Genomic DNA, 10,709 nt, shown 5'->3' with positions numbered 1-10,709 from the left:
AGAAATAATGACAGGAACCAGGGTTCAGCTGGGGTTTAATTCCCAGGATCCACATGGCAGCTCACAACTGTGTGTAATTTCAGTTCCAGGGGACCTGATACCTATGGCAAAAACACATTAAAAAAAATAGCTCTTCCTGTAAGCAGCCTGAGGTGACTGACCTGTGAAGATGGTTTGCTACTCTCTCAACCCAGAAAACCCTATGAAATCATGCAAGTCAAGAGGATCGAATCTTTGGATTCACTTTAAGAACACTCGTGAAACTGCCCAGGCCATCAAGGGCATGCATATCCAAAAAGCCACCAAATACCTGAAAGATGTCACTTTGAAGAAGCAATGTGTGCCATTCCGGCAGTACAATGGTGGAGTAGGCAGGTGCGCCTAGGCCAAACTGTGGGGCTGGACACAGGGTTAGTGGCCAAAAAGAGTGCTGAAATTTTGCTGCACATGCTTAAAAATGCAGAGAGTGATTCTCTGGTCATTGAACACATCCAGGTGAACAAAGCACCTAAGATTCACCCACAAACCTACAGAGCTCACGGGCAGATTAACCTGCATGAGCTCCCCCTGCCACATCGAGATGATCCTCACAGAAAAGGAGCAGATTGTTCCAAAGCTAGAAGAGGAGGTTGCACAGAAGAAAGAGATATCCCAGAAGAAACTGAAGTAACAAAAACTTATGGCACCGGAATAAACTCAGCATAAAAAAAATACAGATAAAAGTTAAAAAAAAAAAAAAAAAAGTAAAGAAACAAAGACATGGGCTGGAGAGAATGCTCAGTGGGCAAAGTTATTTGCCTGCAGACCTGAGCTCCACCCTCAGGACCCAAACAGAAGGAGAGAACTGACTCCCTTAGTTGTCTTCTGATATCTACATGTGGACCCTGATACATGTAGCTATACACATACACAAAATAAGTAAAATATTTTGAAGGTTATTTTCATCATTAAAAAAAGTGATTTGTGGCCAGGTGGTGGTGGTGCACACCTTTGATCCCAACACTTGGGAAACAGAAGCAGGTGGATCTCTGTGAGTTCAAGGCCAGCCTGGTCTACAGAGCAAGTTTCAGGACAGGCTCCAAAGCTACGGAGAAATCCTGTTTCAAAAAACAAAGCAAAACAATTCTTGTGTACATTAATGCAAAGACTAGAGGCATGGATTCTCTGGAGCTGGATTTATAGCTGGTTTTGAACCAGCTATCATGGGAGCAGGAAACTGAACTAAGATCTTCTGGAGGAGCAGTACACACTTTCTTTTAACTGCTGAACCATCTCTCCAGGCCCCAGTAATACGTTTTTAAAAACAAAAGATAACAAAATCTGGCAGGGTGATACACACACACACACACACACACACACCTATAACCTATAAATGGCAGGCAGATCTTAAATTTGAGGTCAGCTTAGGCACACATAGAAGATCTCATCTGAAAGAAACAAAACAAAAGAACCCAAAAGTCAGCCGAGGATGTAGCTCAGTTTGGTAGATTTATTTCCTAGTATTCATAAAACACTGGGTTCCATCTCTACTACTGCATAAACCGGATACCGGGGCATATGCCTGTAACCCCAGCACTGGGGGAGATGAAGGCAGAAGGATTAGAATTTCAAAGGCACCTTTCTTTACATAGCAAGTTGAAGGTCATCCTGGGTTATGCAAAACCATGTCTAAATTAAAATAAATAAGTAATAACAATTTTAAAAGGGCTAAGGAGATAGCCCAGTAAAAGGGCTCACTGCACAAGCTTGAGGATGTAAGTTCCATTCCTGGAACCCACAGTGGAAGACTCTGTCCTCTGACTTCTACACGGACACCGTTGGCACGTGCACGCACACACATCATGTACAACACACATTAAACAAAACAAAAATAGAAAGGGGAACACATTTAAGGCTGTGTGTGAGTTACCGCGAGAAGAGTTGAGGCAAAAGAAGGGAAATCATACAGAGAAGTTAGAAACATGGAGTACGCAGGATATTTTAGACAATGGCTACCTTTCCAGAGTCAAGGAAGAGGTAAATCTCAGGCTCAGAAACACCAGCAAGGTTAGAACTAGTGTAATCACGCCACACCCACAGCCGAGGTGACCCAGACCGCCTGAAGTGGGCGGGCATAGGCGAGAGCAAAACTGCTGCCTAATACAGAACTGGGGGCGAGGCTGGCTCTTGGCTCCCGAGGGTCAGCGCGGTGGCGCAGGCGCACTGCCGCCTCTCGGGCGGCGCCCCCTGGCGGTGCCAGCGTCCTCGCGGGGGCGGAGTTGGAGGCGGGGGGTTGCGCTTGGTGACGGGGGACGCGCGGCCGCAGCGCACTGGACCAGCGGCGGAGACCCAGGACGTGGAGAGCTGACTGCGGTGGCAACGGCGGCCGGGAGCCGCTGGGAGCTGGGGCGCAGCGTGCGGTCGGTGATGAGGGGCTGTGGCGGCGCGCCGGGTTCAGGGCCGGCTGGTGAGAGCGCGGGAGATGGGCGGCGCGGGCCGGGAAGATGGCGGAGAGGCCTCGCTGCGGCCCCATGGCCTGGCCCGGGCGGAGGCCCCCAGCCCAGTCGTGCTAGGAATCCGGGCCCCCGGTGACCCGGTCGGAGAGGGTCCGTGCGAGGGTGCCGCGGCCGAGGGCCAGGAAGTTTGAAGGCGGTTTTGCGTGAGAGAACGGACCGGAGGGTGGGTGTGAGAGTGCCGTGGTTTGCACGCGTGCCCGGCCTTTGGATGAGTGTGTGTGTGTGTGTGTGTGTGTGTGTGTGTGTCCCTGCTCAAGATAGTTTTGTGAGAGCTCCTTGCTTGGGGTGGTTGGGATTGTGATGGACCTGAAGATAGGCGTGAGGTGTGAGGGTGTCTGGCCTGCAGACAGGTGTGTATAGTCAGCCTGAGGACAGGTGTGCGTTATGTGTCCAGGCCCAGAGCTGATGTATATGTGCCCTTCCTGCGCGCTGGACTCCGTCTGCTCGCTCCATGTAGTCGGGGTGGTAAGAGATGATGCTTGCCGGAAGATCCTGCGGGCCAGGCTTTGTCCGCGAAGCCCGGGAGTCGGTGGGTCGGGTCATGGCTTGCTTGCGCATGATGCGCCCTGGCTTGGCGTCTGGGCCTCTGCGGCAGGTTCGGGTGGTCCTTTACCCGTCCTTTCAGTCTTGAAATTCCCCGGGCGCCTGCTGGTAGCAGCAGGCGTTGGTTGGGTGGGGGCTGCGAGCCCGGCAGGCTGTGAGTCCCGGCCAGGCTGTCTTTATTTTAAAACGTGCTGCCCGCTTCGGGCGCGGCAGCTGTGGGTGTGTTCCATGCTGCTGCTCACCGCAGCTGCTGTGGGCGCTACGCAACCTTCAGCCGCAAAAATGCGGTGGGCCCCCTCCCCCTTCAGTGTTGTACGGGTTGGCCAGGCCTCCAGAGACCTCTGCAGAAAAGCGTACAGTTGCGAGGCTTCAGTTCCTCCCGTGGTGCAGACAATACAGACGTTTGTCTTTGGGAGCTAGGGAGGGCAATTGAGCACTGCATCCTGGGTGCAGTCTGTAAACAGCAGGTGGTTTTGTCCATGCTTCCCCTTTTACAACGAACGAGGGGGATGGGAATTAAAAGGAGCAGAGGTGTGACTGGATAGTCAGGAGAGCCGAGTGCCTAGGAGGGAATGGAGAGGTGGCTTCTTCCAGCTGGCTTGCCAGAGGCTGGAGCAGAGTGAAAATGAGTGCTGGTTCTGGAGCCAGACTGACCGCCCTTGAGTCATGACTCCTCCTTTACTGGCTTTGTGGTATCGGGTAGGGTCTCTTTGCCTTTGGTTTCATGGCTGTAAAATGGGCACACTAATCGAATGCTGTTGAGAGGACTCAGTGACTTAAGACTTGTAAATTTCCAGGCCTGGAAGTTTGAGGGTCAAGAATTGTTCTTGCTACTAAGTTGCAGGCTGTGAGGGTTAGGTGTGGGTTGGATTGGGTGCTACAGCATGCATAAGCTGAAACATTTTGTTAAAATTGTAATTTAGAGAGGGTTTTGCTATGTAGCTCAGGCAGGTTCCAGACTCATGATCTTGTCTGGCTTGCGGTGCCATGCTTAGCTTAAAACATCTTAATTATTTTGTGTGTTTGTGTGTGCCAGCACTGACATGTAGAGGTCAGAGTAACTTATAGGAGTTATTTCTCACCACCTACCATATGGATTCCAGGGATTAAACTAAGATCATTTTGCCTTTACACACTAAGCCATTTAGCTGGCTGCAAGCAAATCTTTATAAAGGTAAAACAATCAATTTCATACACTTAGATAAATTGCATAGAGTGTTTTTAAAAACATTTTTTGGAAAGCAAGCAAGCATCTCATAACTATGGTAGAATACCACAGTACTGACTGGGATAGATGAAGATGGTATTGCCAGAAAAAAAGGTGTCTGCAGTTCCTGGGTAGTGTAGGTCATGCCACAGAGCCATTGTTACACTTAACTGTGTTACCCTTGAATTAAGCAAGGTAATTTTATTAAAGTAAACTTTGACATTGAAGATGTAAGTAATAAAATGAGAGATTGGCACAGTAACATGCCTTAGTAAATTATTGGAAGAAGTTAAGATAAGCTTTAAAACAAAGTGAAGAAAATTGCCATGTTTTCCAATGATGTGGTTTGCCTTTGATCTAGTCATCACTTTTTCCTCTTTATCTCAGATTTACTCTCTCTCTCTCTCTCTCTCTCTCTCTCTCTCTCTCTGTGTGTGTGTGTGTGTGTGTGTGTGTGTGTGTGTATGTGTATATGTATGTGTATGTGTGTTTCAAGATAGGGTTTCCCTCTGTAGCCCTGGCTGTCCTGGAACTAACTGTAGACCAGGTTGGCCTCAAAGTCACAGAAATCACTTGCCTCTGCCTCCCAAGTGCTGGAATTAAAGGTGTACCACCATTCGTGACTCATATTTATTCTTGAAAATGGTAAAATTTCTTTATACTCTGATAGAAAATTAAGTTTGATATTTGTGGCATTGAAGATGAAGATGTTTGATTTTTAGGATAGGGTGTATAGCACTTGGGAGATGAAAGTAGGAGAACTAAAGCCAGCCTGGGTTATATGAACCATTTGAGTTATATGAGACCATGTCTTTAAACAAAAGAAAAAAGTAGTCCCATTTCATCCTGGCCTCTGCCATATGTGTGCTGAGGCAAAGGTCGTGGATTAGGAGTTACACGTAACACAAAGACTCATAGGTCCTTACACAGTATCAATCAGTCTAGCCATTGCAGCTCTTAAGTGTCTTGGCTCATTGATGCTATTGAGGGAGAAAAAAAAAAAATCCTTGAACTGTGTTAGTAAGCTGAAATATCTAATTTCATTAGCAAGTTTCCTCTGCTGGATCATGTCCTCACAGTTGGCTTTTTTGTTACCCATAAGGGTGTCACAAGGCTGTGTGCATTGATGTAGACTAGATGTGCAGCCATGTGCGTGCAGAGACGGGGTGTGTCAGCCACCAGCTCATGCGACTCTTTCCCCACTGTCACCTTTCTCGCCTCTCTAGATAAAGCATTTACCCTTTCTGGGTGGTGGTGACACACACCTTTAAAGTCAGCATTAGGGAGGCAGAGGGAGGATCTCTGTAAATTTGTGGCCAGCTTGGTCTACAAAATGAGTTTCAGGACTACACAGAGAAACCCTGTCTTGAAAAACAAAAAACAAAACAAACAATCAAACAAATAAAAAACCCCAAAAACTTTACCCTTAGGTATTGATCTCTCTTTCAGGTTCCTGTGCCACCTTATTATTTCTTTTATTGACCCTTTGATTTGCTCCCAACTATGTCTCAGGTCTTCCCTGTGCCCTGTGACAGAGTCCGATCTGGACTTTGTCCTTGGGCAGCTGTTGCCATCCTGCTGGGAAATTTCTCCTCACCTGGCTTGTAGCACTGCCCATGTCTGCTTCTACTGTGATCAAGACCTGAAACCCTAGTGGCTGACATTTAAGGGGTGTGTCTTCTTGAACTCAAGCAGGTTAGCTATGCCCACTGTCCTGTCCATCTCTGAAGTGTGATACTGACATAAGTGAACTTTATTGGCATCTGTTGTGAGTTACAGTGATGTGTAATTGCTCTCCTGTGTTCACTGTCTTGTGCTGAATCCCTACTAATCTTTTTACAGTGTGTGTACTAAGGAGATCCTGGCATCATGTTTTGTTCCCCCCCCCCCCCCCCCCCCCCCCGTGTGTGTGTGTGTTTTGTTTTTTGAATCAGTGTTTGGTACAGCTTTTCTTTTTAAATTTTAAGTTTTCAGTGGCAAAATCATAATAACATTAGAAATATATTCCAATATTCCATACAAGTATTCCCCAAGCATTGCTTGTTCATTACCTTTTAAATTGAACAACTAATCTATGTGCAATTACTTGTGCATGCATTTTAGTGCCACAAACATGGAGCTTGGAAAGTAGACAGGCCAGACATGGGTTGAGGATGTAGTTCAACTGTAGAGTGTTGGCCTATTATAAACTAAACCTCAGGTTTGATTCCCTAACAACTCATAAAACGAGGTGTGGTGGCACATGCTTGTAATCCCAGCACTTTTGGGAGTCGGAGGCAAGAGGATCAGAAGTTCAAAGTTATCCAGCAAATTTGAGGCCATACTGGGTTATATGATAACATGTCAAATAAAGAAAAGAAATGAACTAGGGAGTGGTGGCACACACCTTTAATCCCAGCAGAGGCTGTCGGATGGATCTCTGAGTCTGAGGCTAGCCTAATCTTCAGGATAGCCAGGACTACACAGAGAAACCCTGGTTTGAAAAGCCAAAAAGAAAGAGGGAGGGAAGAGAGGGAAGAAGGAGAGAAATGAAAGGAAGGAGAGAAATGAAAAAAAGAAGAGCAAGAAAGAGAAATGGAAGGAAGAGAAGAAGAAAGAAAGGAAGAAGGGAGGGAGGGAGGAAGGAAGGAAGGAGGAAGAAATGGAAGAGGATTAGAGAGATGGTCCAGCTCTAAAGATGTCTGCCACCAAACCTGATGACCTGAATTTGTCCCTGGTGACTCTGCAGAGTTGTCCTCATATCCATATGCATGCTGTGGAATGTACATTCACATATGTATATACATGGAGTAAACAAATCTAAAAACGCACAAAAAAAAAAAAAAAAACAAACATAAATTTAAAAAGAAAAGCAGACCAGCAGGTATAAAGGCGCTTGTCTGAATGATGCAATGCTTATGACCAGAGCGCAATCTTTGAAACCCAAATAAAAGTATGAGAGACTCAACTCTAGAAAGTTGTCTTCTGACTTATACACTTATGCCAAGGTATGCACATTTATTTGTTGCTCCCCCACCCCTTTTCTCGGTCTCTCTCCCTCTCTCATGAACACAGAAAGTGATAATAATAAAAAATAAACAATATTTTAAGACTGGTGAGATGGCTCAGGGGGTAAAAGTGCCTGTTACCAAGCACACATTTCCCAAAGGAAAGAACTGACTCCCAGAACATGTACTCTGACATGCCCACACATGCATATGTAAAGTAAATTTTGTGTGTGTGTGTGTGTGTGTGTGTGTGTGTGTGTGTGTGTGTGTTTTGAGACAGGGTTTCTCTGTGTAGCATTGGCTGTTCTGGAACTCACTCTGTAGATCAGGTTAGCCTTGAACTCAGATCTGCCTGCCTCTACCTTCCAAGTAGAGATCAAAAGCATGGGATACCACCACTGGCTATGTTTGTATTTTTTTTTTTTTAAAGACAGGTTCTTAACCAATCATGGTAGTACACATCTTTAATCCCTGCACGCTGGAAGCAGAGATAGGCGAATCTCTGATCTGAGGCCAACCTAGTCTACATAGAGAGACCCATTCTCAGGGAAAAAAAAACAAAAACAACAAAACCCAACAGGTCCTTAAGGTAGCACTGGCAAGACTGAAACTTACAGAACTCCATCTGCCTCTGCTGCTGAGTGCTGGGATTAAAGACATCTGTCACTGTGTCTTCTTACTTAAACTCTTAAACTCTTAAAAAGAGTTTTTAAGTAAATAATAATATGATAGAAAAGTAATAAAATGTTTAATAACTTCAGGGGTTGAGAGGTGGCTCAGTGGTTAAGAACTTGCTTTTCTAGAGTACCTAGGTTCAATTCCCAGAACTTGACTGGTAGTTTACAACTGTTTGTAACTCTAGTTCCAGGGGATCTGATGCCCTTTGTGGGCCCTGCATGTATGTGGTACATGGACATACATGCAGTTAAAACAAATTACACATTAAAAACAACCTTCAAAACATGTCTGAAGGTGAGATGGCTTAGGGAGTAAAGGCACTTGGTGTTAAGCCTGATGACCTGAGTTCAGTATACACATGGTGGAAAGAGAGAACTGAATCCCATGGTGCCCTCTGCCCTCCACATGCATGCATCCACGCACATGTATACATGCACACATACATTTGTGATTTAAGGAAAACCAAGCTAAGAGTTGTGGGTGCTACATACTTTTAATCCCAGCACTTAGGAGGTAGAAGCTGCCAAATTTCTGTGAGTTCTAGGCCAGACAGGTAAACATAATGAGACATCATCTCAAAGAAAACCAAAATAGGGCTGGGGAGATGAATCATTTGTTAGTTTGCTCTTGTAGAGGACCTGGGTTTCGTTCCCAGCACCCACATGGAGGCTAAGAACCATCTATGACTCCAGTTCCAGAGGATCTGATGCCCTTTTCTGGCCTCTTTGGGCACTGTGCTATGTGATGTTCAAATATATATATATATATATATATATATATATATATATATATATATATATTTATATATATATTTATATATATATGATGTTCAGATGTATATACATACATACATATATATATGTGTGTGTGTGTGTATACAGGGAAAATATACACATAAGAATATATAAAATCTCAAAACAAATGCCCCCCCCAAAAAAACCCCAAAATTTAACAGAATGAATGATAGGCCAGACTAGTTCTCTTGAGTAGGGGTCAGAAGTTATAATCTATAAGTAGATATTTCCTATTTCCCCCACTTCCCTGATCTCTTTTGGCAATGAAGTTTTATCATACTCAGCCATTCTTGTTCATTTTTGTATTGCTTTGATGTAGTTGTCATAGGCTACTTGAATATTTACAGAACTGTCCTTCTCTAGAAGTTTAGAGGGCAAATGATTGCAGGGACTACAGTGATAAGGAAAGGCTCAGGAAAGAGATAATTCATGGACTGATTTTTGCCTCAGCCAGAGTTGAATGGGGGGGGGGAGGAAGGATAGTATAGCATTGTACTTCAAGTTTGGAAGTGCTTCAAGTTTGGAAGCAAAGGCACAAAAAATAGGGTATAGATCGTTTATAGGGCTTAAAGTTTGTGTAAAGAATAAAGAGAAAGCTGTGTATGGCATTACATACCTATATTGAGGGAATAGTAGAGGCAAGAGAATCATGGGTTCAAGGTCATCTTGAAGAGCTTATTTCTTGCTCACATTTTCATTTGCTTATAACCTTATTTCCAGACTAGGCCAACTGCTTATTTGGGACATGTTTTTTTTTTTTTTTATGGCAAGAGGCCAGCAAGAGCTCATTGTGTCTAGTCAAGCTTTATCTGGAACTGGTGGCTCAGCTTCTATAGGTCAAAGCAGGGTAGGGTGTACAGCTCTCTAGGAGGATCAAATGTTGATTGGAGATATCATGATTCCACAGAAAATGAATTACCATGCTCCCTGCCATGTGGGTGGTTTTAGTTGGGTGCAAGTGAAGTGTCCCTAGACTTTGGTGGCTTTTCTTAACCTGGGATGGTAGAGTCAGTCTATTTGCATACAAGAGCCTCTAAGGTTTCCACACACCTCACCTTCCTTTCTTCAGACTAGTCTCTGCTTTTGGACCACAAGTCTGCTTAGTTACCAGTAGCACCTTTGGCCTTGAACCCCACCCCCCTTCCACATTGTTGCTTGTATGTATGATCTTGACCCACTCCTCTCTGGCATTTGACAATATCAGAAACTTTTTGGCTAGGGACTTGTGAGGACAGGGATGATGATGAACGATATCCCTTTGTCACTCTTGTGTTACTCCTTTACTGCTCTCTACAGCCTTGAGTGTCCCCTGGTCTGTTATTTTCACCTTGACAACTGTTTGGCTAGTGACCTAGCCTTACTTAGCATTGTGGCTCTTTCCCCACTCCCACCCAATTTGAGACAGGGTTCACTATGTGGCTGTGGCTGTGGTCATGCTTGCCTGGAACTTGCTATGTAGACCAAGCTGACTTAGGGCTCACAGAAATACACCTGCTTCTGCCTTCTGAAGGCTGGGATTAAAAGTGTGTGCTCAGCAAAACATGCATTTTGATGTCTTGTTGCATCTACTCTTTAATGTCAGTAAGATAGGTGAGTGGGAGTTGTGATTATCCTCAGAGTGTCAGGAGATTGAAGGAGTGACTCTCATCTCTTCTATTTTGGCTGCTCCCAATTATTTGGGGTTTTTCTTTTCTCTTACATTCTGAAGTTTAACCTGTTTGGTTCTGGGTTCATTTGCTTTGTTTTGCTTCCTAAACCTTTTAATTTTATTTATTAATAATTAAAACGGATAATGTAGTCACATGGTTGAGAAGTATCCATGTGCTTGGTGAAAAACCTCCGGGTTTCTTGTGGAAGTTGGGAACCTGGTTCCCTGGAGGTGTATGAGCAGGTTCTCCTACAGACACTTTGAAAATGCTGGTGTGTGCAATTTTTTCCCTACCCTTTTCTTTTGAAAATGTTTCTGACCTGTCTTAGTCACTGTTCTTTTGCTGTGAAGAGACAT

At 44.8% G+C, this 10,709-nt stretch overlaps 1 protein-coding gene across 2 annotated transcripts in view; it reads left to right on the top strand.

Annotated features, from left to right (window-relative positions):
* Positions 1 to 2,254: 2,254 nt before the first annotated feature.
* Arhgap39 (Rho GTPase activating protein 39) overlaps positions 2,255 to 10,709 on the top strand; it is a 91,267-nt gene continuing 82,812 nt past the window's right edge. For both annotated transcript variants that reach the window (XM_051189254.1, XM_051189253.1), the window contains exon 1: positions 2,255 to 2,446. The gene's annotated coding sequence lies outside the window, so the exon portion shown is untranslated. The remainder of the gene's footprint in view (positions 2,447 to 10,709) is intronic.

This window comes from Phodopus roborovskii, unplaced genomic scaffold, assembly GCF_943737965.1.
Source record: "Phodopus roborovskii unplaced genomic scaffold, PHOROB, whole genome shotgun sequence".
NCBI lineage: Eukaryota > Metazoa > Chordata > Mammalia > Rodentia > Cricetidae > Phodopus > Phodopus roborovskii.
The sequence above is the reverse complement of the archived record's forward strand: the minus strand, read 5'-3'. Positions and strand labels throughout refer to the sequence as shown.